Raw genomic sequence first — 15921 nt, forward strand, 5'->3', positions numbered from 1 at the left:
AAATTCCGAAACCTAGGCATGGTTTCGGCTTTCCCCTTCCCTTTGAAGCTGCACAAAGGAGGGGCGCCTGGGTGGCTCAGTCAGTTCAGTGTCTGACTTCGACTCAGGTCATGATCTTGCGGTTCGTGGGTTCGAACCCTGCACCCGGCTCTGTGCTGACAGCTCAGAGCCTGGAGCCTACTTTGGATTCTGTGTCTCCCTCTCTCTCTCTGCTCCTCCCCGCTTCCTCCCCCCCACCTCTCAAAAATAAATAAACATTAAAAAAGAGAGAAGAATATGCACTAAGGATGCAAATGGCTGTACTGGCCCACCCAGCCTCACCTCTGTGCTTCTGGGACTACCACCATCGAGATGGAGGGGGCCTGAGTAGATCAGATGTGGCTCTGGGCTGTCTGGGCGCAGAGCAAAAGCACGCGGTCGGCCTGGGAGTGCTGGAATTTGGGCAAGCAAAGCAGGCAGCACCCTCATTCTTATCTTTCTAGCAAAGCAAACACCGAATCTTCTTGAAGCCAGTGCCCATTCAAGCCTCATCAGGACTCAGGTTCTGGCCGGTCGCTCAGAACTTCAGGCTTTTGGAGTCCAGGAAACTCCTTCAAGACTGGGACCCCTTGCAGGCTGGTCCCGGAGCACGACTGGTCACTGGGGCTCTGAGCTTTAGCACGTGCCCACCGCCCCTGCTCAGCCAATGTTCGTGGCTACCATTGTGGCTCTGGGCTCTCCGGTTCCTCCTTTGTTCTGGAGTGTTCCTTTTTGGCCACTCCATTCATGTCACGCTGCTGGTTCTGCAAGGCTCCTCCTCTTCCTTTTCTGACACAGATTTTTCAAGCATATTTGAAACTCCTAAGTACGCTCTGGAGTATACCACAACTTTCAATTAGCCACAACTTTGTCTTCCTTCCAAGTTGTGGAAATATTTGCAGTTTTTACCATCTGTCATCCTCAGGGGTAAGGGTGGTGCTTCCTTGTGAGCCCTCCAATGACTATGGCATGTCATCATGAATGTACCCTCGGTTTCCCCTTAGCAATGTCGCCTGCCTGCCTGCCTGGAGATGTGGGAAAAGGACCCCTGGATCCACCCCAACAGGAAAGTTGTATACATCACATATTTTCCTCCCTTGATGCTGGTAAGTTTCTAGGTAAGTGACCAAGGAAAAGCAAACCTCTTGCCAGCTTATCTGTCTTACTAATTTACATAAAAGTCAGAAGAAACAAAAGGAGCCATTCCAGAGAGTTCAGAGGACCTCTCCAAGCATTGCACTGAATGCAGTCTGACCAGCCTACACCTCCCTTGCCTGGTAGCCCAGAAGAGACAGCTCCAAAGTCCCAGAGATGAGGGAACTCATCCTCCCAAATCTATATACTGCACAAATCACTTTGAAGCTATAGGAAAAGTCACTGGCTGATCAGCATCCCTGGTTCGGAACCTCTCTCCCCACCGCTAGCCACATTCCAGGAGAGAATGCCCAGCGCTGGTAGGTCTGTTCCAGGAAGAGGAACGCTGTCTCCTGGCGAGGCCTAGATGGCTCCAGAACCGCTTCAGGAAAGCCTGTCCGGGCAGCTGTGCCCTGGAACTGAAAACCTGCCAGTCTAACAGATTTCTCATAGGATCAATGAGTACCTTGCCCCTTCTCCATCTCCTTGTACCTGAATAGAGTCCAGCGCTTGGGTGAGCAGTGGCCTAAATATCCCCATGTGATGAGAGGACTGAGCCACGTGACGTGCATTGTCATAGCACTTACAGACGCAGAGAGATGGGGGTGGAAAGAAGGCTTAGATGTCATATTATGAAGTCTCTTTCTTATTTTCCTCTTACTCTAGCCTCATTGTTTGTAAGCAATACCTGAAGAATGGAATGGCTGTGCCCATCAGGAATCCCTCCTCTAGCGACAGACAGCTGATCGCATAGTGTTTTTCCAGAAGCCTACCACAAGTGCATGTGCTCTCTTATCTCCCATCGACACCTGGAGGTCTTGTCACCAGCATAAGGAACTCCAGGAAACTATTTTCTCAAGGAAAATGGTGGCTTGTTAACTAGCATAAAGAATGCTAGAAAGGTGACGTTGCTGATACATTTGGGATAATAGATGGGCAAAGATATTTAAAGACAAATCTCTGCATTTAAAAGTAAAAAAAAAAAAACAGAATGTAAGAAAATAGCCTTCTCCTCCCCTAGTAATCAGGGCAGTGCAAATTTAAATCGGTGCAATACCACTGTATACCTGCCAGAATGACTAAATCCAAAAGGCAGACGTATCAGGTTTCGTTAAGGATATGGAACAGTTGGAACTTTGGGTGTTTCTGGTCTGAGTATAAAATGGTACCACTATGAAACATTTTGGCTACTCAAAGTCTGCTAAAGCCAAATATGAATACCCTTGACTCAACAGAAAAGTCTAGCAGCTGTGGAATAACAAATGAATTGTGGAGTATTTACACAACAGAATACTATATAGCCACAAATGACTTATAACTACGTGCAACAAGACAGATGAATCTCACAACATAACGCAGAGTCTAAGAAGCCAGGCAGAAAGGAGTATAGACTGTATGCTTCCATTTGTGCAGAGAAGCAAAACAGATCATCTGTGTCGCTAGAAATCAGGAGAGTGGTTGCCCTCATGGAGAAGGGATGTAGTGACTAGAAGGGGCCACGAAACAGCTTCTGGGATGCTGGTTAAGTTTTATTCTCTGAGCTGAGAGCTGCCAAAGAGCTACGTTCGCTTTGTGATGATTCACCGAGCTGTACCCTTACAATTGGTGCACTTCCCTCTATGTGTTTTGTACATCAATAAAAAATTGCCACACACACACACACCTACCTTAGGATGAGGTTTGTCTTTCACCCTTGGGAATGGCACTCTAGGCTGGCCCCATAAGCTGCCCGTGTCCCCCTGCTGTCCTGCCAGAGCCTTGGTTGCCTAACTCCCACAGACAGCCTCGTCTGTGGCTGGCACAAGGTGGCGTTTGACCTGGGTAGACCTTTGCTTCAAGGCCCTATTGGAAACACCCAGGCTGCCAGAGCTGGGACTTCATGCAACTTGCGGAATGTCCACAAGACTATCCTGTGCCTGCTTGCTAATAAAATATTTGTCCATATATGTCTCAGAACATGGTCAGTGAGGTCGTCAGGGAGCAGCTAAGCCTCCCCCTCTGGCAGCTACTGAGATCACCAAAAAGAACCCGGGGAAATGCATCACAAAAATCGGTTCAGAGAGTCTGCAGCAAGCGAGGGTTGGCTCTAGCTCTTTCTGCTTGGGCAGGCAACCGTGCCTTTCCACATTCATCAAATGGCGATAACAAGACCTACTACCTCAAAGTCCTGTTGTGAAGGGTCAGGGAGATAAAGATTCCAGAGCACAGCATCTAGAACTGTTAGTATTCTTTCTCTTCCCCAAGGTGCCCTGTCCTTCATCAGAGGCCAGCCTGCACCACGAGTGGCGTGGCCTGGTCTCCTGAGGACTGCTCTCCTGTCCTCGCTCTGATTTGTTGTCTCTCAGCCTCCGGATGTCCTGCCCCTCAGCTCTCCTGGGGCACCCACACACCCTACCCCACCTGTGAAAGACCCTTTCGGGGGCAGGAAGGGAGCAGGGAGAAGAGTGGTGAAGACAAGGTCTTGGTGCTCAGGGAACTTATGACCATCAGAAGATGTCATAGGCCCATGCAGGAGAGCAGCACAGGGCTGACAAGAAAGACAAAGATAAGCCCTTCAGATGACACTGGGGAAGTCCAGAGAAAGGGGTTAGGTGTGTGCTATCCAGGCAGGCTTCCTGGAGGAGGCAGTGGTGAGAGGGTACTGAAAGATGATGAAACTATGGGTACGCAAAGGGCAGAGAAGGGCCTTCCGGGTGGCCACTCAGCTGGTTCTAGGGAATTGGGCAGTAAGCAACTTTGCCACAAGCATTTTCACCCCGCCACTGATTATATTTTGTGGGTTGTACAAAAGCACTTCAAAGTCTTTCTATCGTAATATTATACTTTTTTTTTTTTGCTGGTTGATTCATCTCCCTGTTTGTTATCTCATTTTTTCTTTCCTCACTGAATTTTCTTCCCTCATTAAGAGAGGTATGTGTTTCCAAGTGCTAGGATGCATATATATATAACTGAGCTTTGTGTCGCATTGTGAAGGCCTTCTACCCTGCTGTTTGCTCTCGGTGTATTGTCTCACGTCCATTGACAGATGCTTTGACGTTCTATGGGAAACATGGGTTCGACACCCTGTGCTGCTGTATAGCACGAGAGCTAAGATTTACAGAGTGTCGAAATGGGAGCACTGTACCAGTGGAGAAATGAAACCAAACTATCAACCAGTGTTTGTTTTTGTTTTTTATCTTCATGGCAAACTGTTTTATGGCCAACTAGTCATGTGGGCAAAAACACTTGTAAATCTGTTTGGGCCTAAGCATCTATACCAACGATGCTTACCGCAAAAATACCAGACCCGCACTCAGCTTGGAGTAGCAGGGAAAGGCGGGGGTGGGGAACTGGAGTTCCAGGGCAATGCTGTAACTTCTGTTCCCAGCAGGAGATTGTCAGGGGATGGGAATCCTTCAAAGTGCCTTAATGGTCTCTGCAGGTGGGACGGTCTCTCAGAGAGCCCAGCCCAGCCCTCGGTAGAGGGCTGCCTTTGTGTATGACAGGAGAGATGAGGTCTCCCTGCCCGCTCTCCCGCTCTCCCAATGGGACCCGGTGGTTGCTGCCTGAGGACTGAGATCAGGTCATTCTCAGTTCTAGGACCCAAACACCAAGTAAACTGTACTACTTCTCAGGCCTTCTGTGCATCGGAGCAGACAGCCACCCACTGCTCTCGGAGCTCTGAGTGTGTGTGGGGGGGGGGGGTCCCCTCCGGGCACCAACTGCAGAATCTCACCGTTTACGCTTCCTTCTTTGGGTTGTTAATTATTTATTTAAGTTTCACATGTATTATCCTTCTTTGTTCCAAACACCATGCTAGGCTCTTAAGTAATCTATGTAAGCCTCACAAAAATCACACGATTTAGGTAGTTTCTAGTTTATATGGTGGTTGATACTCCAGTTACCCCCATTTTATAGATGAGAAAACTGAAGCTCAGAAATTTTCTAACTTACTTAGTCCTTATGACTCCATGAAACTGTTGTATTCTTATGCCCATTCTACAGATAATTGCCCGAATTGTCAGACCCAGTGACTGGTAGGGTCTGCTCAGACAGGACAGAAAGTATTTGCACGCGGAACAGATAATGCAGAACTATTCATTCCCCCGTTTATTCCACAAATGTTCATAGAGTTCCTACCACGTGCCAACCATTCATCTAGACATCAGTGAACCAAACAAAACAGACAAAAATCGTTGCCCTTACAGAACTTACCAGGGGGCGGGATCTTGACAGACAACAAGCAACAAATACGACCAGTAAGTGAATTACATAATTTGTAAGAAGGTCGAGGCCACCGCTAACATTTGAAGCCAGAGTACAACTGGAGGTCCAGATCATAGGGCTAAATATATATATATTATTTAAGTTAAAAGTCAAGGTACCTTTAAATATGTGCTAGCCCTGTCCCTTGACAAAGGCACCTACGTAAGTACCTGTGATTCCGGGCTTATCACCTCCAGCAATTCCAGTTACTGTAAGGGGGTCTGCTCCTGAGGGCCCCTCCTAGTGGGTTCTGTTCACTAGGAGGAGACAATGGTAACACAAAAGACGGCAGATGAAATCAGAGCAAGGGATGGACTGGACAGCCCCTCCCCACCTTCCCCTGCTGCCCTCCTGCTTGGCTGAGGCCAGCCCCTCCTCTGCAGCTCAGGTCCACAGTGGGGCTAGAATCAGAAGAACTTACCCTGGCCAACACCTCCTTAAAACTTGTGGTCTTAAATGGCCCTGCCTTCCACTCCACCTATCCCCACTGTGTGGGGGGGTGTTTAATCTGTATCTTGTGTGAACTCTGGGTTGGGGGTCAGGGGCTCCTGTGTGACCCCTGGCAGGGGAAGAAGAACAGCGAGAGTCTAGCCTGGTGAGGATAAATGCAGCCAAAAGCAAGGTGGGTGGGGCCAAGGAAGAAAGTCTGTCCTCCCAAATCTCATCACCACCCACTGAGGCAATGATGAGATCCGGGAGCGGGTGAGGAGCTGGCTGACTACGATGTGCCCGCTGGTGTGGAAAGGAGAGACGGGGCGGGGTCTTGGAAGGGTTGGCCACAGTAGCTGGGAGCATTTCGGCTTCAGGGGAGCAAACTGGATTGCTGTGGGGACGGATGTGCCTCATCCTCTTGCTCAAGTAACCCCCTCACCGCTGTGCTCGACTGAGGGAAGGAGGCTGGTTTCCGGTGCGCCTGCCATGGACAGGGCGGGCACTGTGCCACGGAGGCGGTGTTGATTAGGTCCCCAGCTTGAGAAATGAGGGCTCTGAGGCTCAGCAAGTTCAGGAAATTGTCCAAGCCACATAACCAGTCCCCTGCAGATGCAGGACTCAAGCCTGCAACATGAATCTGCATCTAATCAGGGGCCCCTGGGGGGTTTCACCTGGTTGGGCGTCCAGCTCCGGCTCAGGTCATGATCTCACGGTCGTGGGTTCGAGCCCTGCGTCAGGCTCTGTGCTGACAGTTCAGAGCCTGGAGCCTGCTTCAGATTCTGTGTCTCCCTCTCTCTCTGCCCCTCCCCTGCTCACACTGTCTCTCTGTCTCTCTCTCAAAAATAGAAAAACATTAAAAAAAAAAAAAAAAAAGAATCTGCATCTAATTGGTGTCCCAAACCTGGCTCTACCCGTGGGGCTTCTGGTCACTGTCCCCACATAGGTCCTGCATGCTTTTTGCTTTTTTTCCCAGAGAAATGTCACCTCCCAGTGAAAAGATATGATTGTCTGATGGAATTTGACTTGTGTTGCTCTCTCAGAAAGCTTTGAGTGTGAACACTGAGGCACAGCCAGGAAATGGGCAGAGGTATCTGGGAATTCCTTCTCTCCTACCCCACCCTTGTCCCCATGCCACCCCCTCCTAGCAGGGCCCTGAGAGCTGGTCCTTGAGCCCGGCAAGTCCTCCACCCTCAGACACCCCTCCCACCACCAGAAAAAGAACCCCTCCCTATGGACTATTCTAAGCAGGAAGCCGGTTTTCAGTTCACTGGAAAACAGGAAATGCCTCCAAGGGTCTGAAGTCTTTTTAGTCACTGCGTGCCCTTCGCATAGGGTCTGCGTCCCAGGCCAGCTGCTGAGGAAAGGCCCAGACACAAGGCCACCCAACCCCCAGCCTGGAGACTGGGATCCTCAGTGCCACTTCCAAACCCCTCTGCTTCTGGAGCCAGAACTGACTTCCTCATCCCCTACTCAGGATACGGGTCATTTGAGACTAGGCCAGAGCCCTGGAATGCCAGAAATCCTACATAAAACACCAGAGAGGCTAATTAGCTTCTAACCGTGGGTGGAGACCTCACCCCAGCCAAAGGCTGACCTCTCACCAGCACCCCCACCCCATCCCAGTGGCTTCTAACCCCCGTCAGAGATTGGTTGGCCCCCAACAAAACCTGACTTCCTAGTCCTTTCCTATGGTTCACTTCCTCATCCTGGCTACACACTGACCCTCTACACTTGACCTTGTCAGAAACTAACCTTTGGTACTAACTACAGCTTTGCTTCCTAACCCTGGCCACAGAACAAACTCAATTGCTTGCCAGTCTCCTCATCCATTCAGTAGTTTACTGAGTGCTAAATGCTGTGAGCCCAACACAGCCTGCACAGACCCTAACAGTCTGTGAGAGAAGGTAGGCCTCACATGTGAAGCTCTAATCAGATTTGGGGGAGGGGGCAGGAGCAGGTAGTAGGAGCCTTATCTGAAACTCCAGTGTCATCACTGTCTCCAACTTGCCAGGTAACCTTGGGTTGGTCACATCACTTCATGGGCCGAGGTCTCCATGGGTTCCTCTGCAGTGGGACAGCATGCCCAGATGGTTCCTGAGGTTCCCATACTCCATGGTGCATGCCAATGGGAAAAGCGTGAAGCAGTCTAGAACATGAGGCATCATCGTCAGTGTTGGGAGGGTATAAGAGGTCAGGCACTTTTACTTCTACGTGGTAGATGAGGGTTCAAGGAATCCCTCCACCACTTGGACATCAACCTTTTGGTTCCACCATAGATGGTGGGGCCCTGACTAGATGCCACTAATATTTTTTCCATCTGTGAAAAGAGCTGTGACACCACAGGCGTCAGGACTTTGGCTGTCTATGTGTTGACCCAAATTGTAGAGGAATTAGGATAATCTGGGATGAAGACCGCTCACATGTGGTTTGATTCCCTAGAAAACACAGGGATGGCAGTGGGTAGAGTGTAGACTGGCCGTGGAGGGAACGAATCACTATTTACCAACTGTCCCCACTCTGCCATCATTAACTGAATCAATAAGCTAACCCCTTATTAATGGTGCACTGCCTGGAAGTCCACCATCAGGGAGCAGCAACCCCATACACAGGCATTGGCCTATACCTCACCTGCACATTACCTGTCACTTGTCACCTGTGCAGGCCTGCTTCCCTTACCAGCCCTCTTCCCCATACCAGCTGAGAGCAGGACACTGAAAGAAAAGCAGATACTGACTGGGAAAATCTGTGAGGGCAGGTAAAGATAGATGGGTCCAAAGGAGGTGAGGTCTGAGGACTCTTGGCATCTCCAAGATCTTTTCATGGGGTGTGATCTATTAGTAATCTATTGCTATGTAATCAAATACCTCAAAACCTAGCAGCTTAAAACCACAGATATTACCTCATAGTAACTTGCAATAAGTCAGGAGCACAGGCATGGCTTAGCTGGAAGATTCTCACCAGCTTCAGTCAAGGTGTCAGCCAGGGCTGTGGTCTCATCTGATGACTCAGCTAGGGAAGGGTCTGCTTCTAACTGCCAACTGCGGCTGTGGGCGGACCTCAGTTCATCACTCAGGACCTCGGCCAGAGGCCTCCTTCAGTTCTTTGCTGGGTGGACCTCCCCGTGGCACCACATGGGAGCTTACACCATGGCAGTTCACTTCCCCCAGAGCAAGAGAGCAAGAGAAGGCACTTCAGGCAGAAGCCACAGTCTTTGGATGTCATCTTCAGAATGACATCCCATCACTTTTGCTCTATGTATTCCTTAGAAGCAAATTGCCAGGTCCAGCCCACACCCAAGTGGAGGGGATTCCACAAGGGCATGAAGATCGGGGGTCAGAGGTCATTGGGAGAGATTTCAGATGCTGCCTAACAGGAAATCCATGAGGCTCTGTCTTTCCCAACATATCTCTGTGATGCTGGATTTTCTTCATATATTTCACCCAAAAGAGTTCATGCGGAAGCATATGCAAGAATCCAGCTGTCCTCTATTAAGCTGCACATTAAAGAGATTTGTAGGGGAAAAAAGGAGATTTGTAGAAATGGAAAACAATGCCACTATATTGAGAGATGTCACCCACATCAATAAAAAGCTCTTTGGGGCCCTCCTAATTTTAAAGAGTAGAAAAGGATCTTGAGATCAAAAAACTTGAGGACCACAGGTCATAAAGGATAGAGCTAGGATAGTGCCCGAGGAGGGCTGCCCTGGGGGGTGGGGCGAGGGAAGCACATGCCAACGAGAAACCTCTCAGACCCCAACAACTCAGAAGCCTGGATGCCTGGGAGAGGTGGCCAAACACAGCAAGTGAAACGAAGGGCCTACAGTCTAACTTTCACTTTCTTTACAGTTTGGCACACAAAACATCTCCGAGTGTTTGTCCTTCTGCATTTGGGTACATAAATAAATTCACCATGCACACATATTAGTTGGCATAGGTGTACATGAACGTGCACGGACATATCTCAGCAAGCACATGTAAAAGTTGTCATGTGTGTATAGGTATGTATGTGCATGCGCCTGATGAAGGAGCCCCTGGAGGTGGGCAGGGCCTGGCCAGCAGGACCAGGGGCATCCTGCTAAGAGGAGGGGTGGCATGGACCACCACCTCCATGCTGTGTATCCCTGCAATCCCCCTCTGCCCTCAGCCTCTGCACTCAGCATGACTCTCAAATATTTTCATCTTCTATGGGAACTTCCTGTTCAGCTTCCTGTTGTTCTTGGACTTTTCTTTTTTAGTTGCTTTTTTTTAAAGGTTGTAATTCTTTTAATGTGCCTTTTTATTTTGCCCAGAGAGGCACTGTGGTCCCTAGCCACCTCTGAGAGGAAGAAGATATCCTGCAAGAGCAGGCCAGGTCCTTGGCTGGAGTTAAAGGCTCTTGGGAACTGAACACAGGGAATAACCCCTCCTTCCATCGAGATTAACTGAATCTTTTAAAACCCTGGTTTATTCTGTAGAAGTTGTTCAGTGCACAGGGCAGTGGGAAGGGAAAGAGGCCTGAGGCAAGCAGAACTTGCCACCCCAAAATATGTCTCCCTGGCACCAGGATCATTTTGTGCTGCTTATTTTGAGAAACTGAAGACACAGGAAAAGCTCTGTAAACAGAGTAGAAGTTACCCTTTTGTAGGGAAATTTATTTTCGTAAAGGAAATCACCATTGGTCCCGGTGTCTCCCTCCCAGTGCTAAGAAGGGAACCTCTACCAGAGATAACTTTTTCACCTGGGAGACTGATCTGCAAAGCTGGGCAAACTTTCCTTCCTTATACTTCCTCCTGTCCCCTTCCAGTGAATTATCTTCTCCCCCTCCAGAAGCCCCAGGCCCTGTCCCATCAACTGGCTGTCACCTTTTGAGTCTCTTATCTTTGTGGGGCTACTGACCCTACAACACCTATGTAATTAAAATTGGCTTTTTTCCCCCTGTTTATCTTATGTTAATTTAATTCATAGACCAGACACAGAATCTAGAAGAGTAGAAGGGAACATTTTTCCTCCCCTGCAGGCCTCAGGGAAGATTTCTCTGGTTGGAGGGGGAGGTCAGGGAGGGCCTGGCTAGGGCAGTACCCCAGGTTTGCAGGGCTCTATGACTCTGTCAGTCCTGCCTTCCACCCGCCTTTCCCACTGCCAGCCTTGGCTTGGCCCAGCAAGGGCCCACCTACCCCCCTGGTGAGGGTCCTGTCCCCCAGATGGATGGTCCTCTGCGCAGACTGGTACCTGTGCCCTTGCTGTCCCTCTGTTTGTGCCCTTCATTTCCCAGCCACCCTCCACCACATCAGATGCTTCTTTAACACTGACATCACAAATCTGCTGGGAAGCCTTCCCTGGCCCTCCTGGGCATGATGCCCCCTCCCCACAGCCACCTCCCAGGTCTCGCTTCTGCTCCTGGGACTCCCACCTCCTACCCCAGTAGCTGGTCCACTGGTTGAGCCATCCTCCTTTCTGTAAGCTCTGGATTTCCTGTGTGCTCCAATGCCCTTCCCGCCACCCCCCCTCCAGACATACTCCTCCAGGGCAATGCCCTGGCTTCTGGACCTATTCCCCTTTTCTCCTTACTTCCCTTCTAGAACTTCCCAGAGGGCAGGTTCTGATCTGGTTTTCTCACCATTACTTGCCTGGGCTGTGACTTAAAAAAAAAAAAGTGGTCCTGAATATTTGCTCTCCCAGTGTCTTGATGTGACAAACTCACCCAAATCCAACCTATAATAGCTGATGTTCTCCCCACCACCCCTCCAGAGGGATTTGCATTTTAGCTGGAGATAAAATCTAACCCAAAGAAATAAATCTCTAACTGTGGAGTTTCAGGCACCCTGGAGGAGATGGGGTGGTGGTGGAAGGTGTGCAGGGGAGCCTTGAGCTGTCTCTGTCACCCCTGCCTAAGGCAGAGTCCAGCTGCAAGTGATCAAAGCTAGACCACCCCACTTCTCTTGCCTGCCTAGAAAGGGAAACCGATCTCCTTCAGCTGCTGGTGGCTCAAGAGGGTCCCACACAAATGGGAACTAGTATTGTCATTTCCGAATATTGTTCAAATAAAAATGGGGACTCGTGGGCTCCACCCCTCAACTTATGAAGTCAGGTCTGAGGGTGGGGGGTTTCAAAGGTGACCTGGTACATAACCAGGGCCATGAAACTGTTCTCCTGTGGATAGGGGGTCCCTGATTTCTAGCTGAGGGCCTGCCATGGTAGGTGCCCCACAAATACATGAAGCATTGAATGAGAGGCAGGGAGATACCATGCAGGAAGCACAGGTTCTGAAGTCTGAGGGATCTGCCACTTTCCATGGGACACTGAGCAGGTTGCTCACATTGGCAAAGTAGAGACCCTCATCCCTACCTCGCAGGGTTGTTGGGTGGGGATAAGATTCCAAACGTGCCCAGGGTGGCTCTTCCTTGCAGAATTCGGGGCAGTACCCTAGAAAGGTGCATAGAAAGAAACCTGTCAGCTCATCTTCAGGACCTGTGGAAGGCTAGCACCCACCATTTCCTAGGACCTCCCTACCCCAGCTTTGGCCTAAAGGGGCTCCTTAAAACCAATGTTTATAGGACCCACTAAGATTGCTCCTCTGGGTCCAGCCCGAAAAAGCAGAATTCCTAATACCTGTTGTTTATGAGCAATGATAAGAGGACAGGACACCACTTCCTGGTTAAACCATCTCCTGTAGACCTTATCTCTGCCCAGACACATTTGCTCCCCAGGGCTGCTGCCCTCTGAAGCCACTGCAGCCTGAAGAGGTGCAGTTTGAGCTGAGCCTGTGACCCACACTTACCTCCAGGGAGTTGTCCTGACCCCCCTTTGCCCCCTTCCAGAAACTTCCCTCAGGACCCACTGAGGGACCCTCTCTCAAAAGCAGCTCCACTTCCATAATCCTCTTTCATTTGAATTGATAAGGCTTTCATCACCCCAAACCCCCAAGCCCCCAACCAAGGACTCAAGATGGTAGTTTAAAAAGTTTTCTCTCCTCTCAACCCTCCCCAAGACAGTAAATAATCCCTGTTTACTTCAGCCATTGCCCATGTCCTCAAGGATCTTCCTGCTCTGGTGAATCCTGGGCCCAGCTTTATCCAATCCTTTGCTAGTCCTTCCTTCTCAAGCCCTCCCATTGAACCTCCATCACCTCAGACCCATTTTTAGCAACCTCCACTACACCCTCAGCCTGGGTGCCTTAAGCTCTCACTGAAGTCTTCCTGTCCCCTGCAGCCCTCCCGGGTGGAGGCAACTTTCCACTGGTCCAGAGCTGGGGTAGGTGTTTTCCTTGCCCTCCACTGACATTCCCAAGCCTTTTTGTACCTTCCTTCCAAATCCCGGTTCCTGTGACACTGACCCCATCTCTCCATACCATCTGCAGTCACTATCCCTCTCTACTATCGACCTCCCTGCTCTTCCCTCTTTCATTGAAGATTCCAGTTTTGGGGTCATTGTTTCCCATTCCTGACCTCATTCTAAGAAACTGTAACATCCATGGAGCCCCCACATCTAACACCCTGATCTCCCAGTTCCCTGCCCTCCCTGCCTCTAATTCCAACTTTCTTCCATTCCCAACCTAGCCACCCCCTACCCTGATGGTTGCCCCATTCCTGTTCAGACCCAGCAACTGCAGCATCTCTGAAACTCAACCACAAGCCTCAGACTCTCTCACCATAACCTTCTAGCCTTCTAGCCAACAGTGTACTTACGTTTTGTATCCCCTCAAGGAATCTTCAACTTCATTGAGACTTCCAATCCATTGAGCCCACCACCTCTTTGTCATCTATCATCCTTCTTTTGTCTTCATAGTCCTCTTTACCCAGCTTAGAGTCCATCATCATTATGACTACCTTTCAAACACTCTTAGCTTCCTTGGGGCTTAGCATTACTTGTCTGTCAAAAATCCCAAATTTGGTTAAATCCAACAATTTCACTGTGCCTACCCCTGAGCAGCTAAATATCGGTTGAGAAAAATCACAAACTCTAAATCACAGGTTTCCCCTTACCTTCATGACCACAAAGCACAGTGGCCATTTAGCTGTTCCTGGAAATCCTCAGATAGTTCCCAAATAAGTTTGCTCTCCCATTATGGAAGATGATTAGCTAATACCTTCCTCTCTTGCTATACTTCTGACAAGTTCTTCCCATCCATACTTTCAGCTCATGACTTTGCCTTATGCTTCATGGAGAAAATAAAAGCCATCAGCTAAAAAATTCTTCATCCTTCCACCTCCCCAAATCTACTGTGGTGAGGACCACCAGGACAATTTGAATAGAGGCCGTTATAGCCAACACTCTTGATTTGCTATTAGTTTTAACAGGAAGTCTATAGCTTTAACATTGAGTATAATGATTGCTAAAAGTTTGTTTTTAGGGTTGTTTTGGGTTCTTGGTTTTGTTTTGTTTGTTTGTTTTTCATACAGTTTTGTAACCTGTATTTTTGCTATAGGTTTTTGAAAGCCATGTCTTTTCATATTACTTTCTAATGTTAGTTTGCTATGAGATCTAGTTTGTTTGTTTTATCATGATTGAGTGTTGGCTTTTATTACATATATTTTCTATATTGATGGATATAATTAGGTGGAGTATAGAGACCCTGGACAAATGACTGAGAAATAATTGCTATTGTAAATCACTAAGTTTTAAGGCATTATTTGTTACATGGCATTATCACAGCAAAACCTGACTAATGTACAGGATAAAATAAGCTGGATAACTTTTCTTCTCTATTATCTGAAATAATTTGTGTATTTTTCTATTCTCTGAAACAAAACTTCCATATAAAACCATCATCCTTTAGATTGTTCTAGAAATGTATTAATTTCATTCAAGTTTTCAATTTTTTGTCATTGTCTATTTTTTCTAATATATGTATTTAATACTAAGCAACCCTCTAAGCAATACTTTCACTGTTTCCCACAAATGTTGCTAGTTGTGTTTTCATTTTCATATAGTTCGAAATATTTTTAAATTTCTTCAGATTTTTTTGTTTTGTGTTATTTAGAAAAGTATTGTTTAATTTCTTTTTTTACAGTAATATTTGTTTAATGTTTATTTTTGAGAGAGAGAGAGATGGAGTATGAGAGAGGGAGGAGCAGAGAGAGATAGAGACAGAATCCAAAGCAGGCTCCAGGCTCTGAGCTGTCAGCACAAAGCCCTATGCGGGACTCAAACTCACAAGACATGAGATCATGATCTGAGCTGAAGTCAGAAGCTTAACTGACTGAGCCACCCAGGTGCCTCTACAGTAACCTTATTATTTATTTCTAGTTTAATTCCCTTGTGGTCTGAAAGCACACATTGTATGATTTCTATTCTTTTAAATTTGTTAAATTGTGTTTTATGGTGTAGAACATGGTCTATCTTGGTTAATGTTCCATGTGAGCTTGAGAAGAATGTGTATTCTGTGGTTGGATAAAGTAGTGTATCGATGTTCATTATATCCAGTTGATTAATGGTGTTGTTGAGTTGAACTGTTTCCTCACTGATTTTCTGCCTGCTGGGTCAGTTCATTTCTGATAGAGGGGAAGGAACAAGCCCTTTCCAACCCACACAGATGATTCCCCAGAGGAGAAGACATAGTAATTTTGCCAGAAGAAGAAATGCTGACCAAGCAAAACAACAGATATCTAGTACAGAGAAACATTTCAAACTTCTCTCCCATGAATAAGGACTACATAGTTTATGTGACCATGAGTTCAGGAGTACTTTAATTGAATGGTCTGTCTCTGAGTTTCTCATGAGATTCAACTGGATATTGGCCAATACTACAGTTTTCTTAAGGCCTGCCTATAGCTGAAGAAGCTGCTTCCACACTGGCTCACTCATATGGCTATCAAATTTGTGCTCTTTCTTGATAGAAGACCACAGGTCCTCACCATGTGAGCTTCTCCACAGGGTGGCTTGAATGTCTTCTTGGGATGACAGCTGGCTTTCCCCCAAGAAAGTGATCCAAGAGACCAAGGAAAAGGCTGAAATGTGTTTTATGACAAGCTTTACATATCATGCATCACCACTACTCCAATATCCAACTGATCAGAAAGGTCGTCCCTTTCAATATTGGAGGGGGCTTCCCAAGAGCATGAATACTAGTGGATACTAGGTGAACACATAGAAGAAAATGCCCTAGATGAGGAGC

Source organism: Prionailurus viverrinus, chromosome A3, assembly GCF_022837055.1.
Source record: "Prionailurus viverrinus isolate Anna chromosome A3, UM_Priviv_1.0, whole genome shotgun sequence".
In the NCBI taxonomy this organism is placed as follows: Eukaryota; Metazoa; Chordata; class Mammalia; order Carnivora; family Felidae; genus Prionailurus; species Prionailurus viverrinus.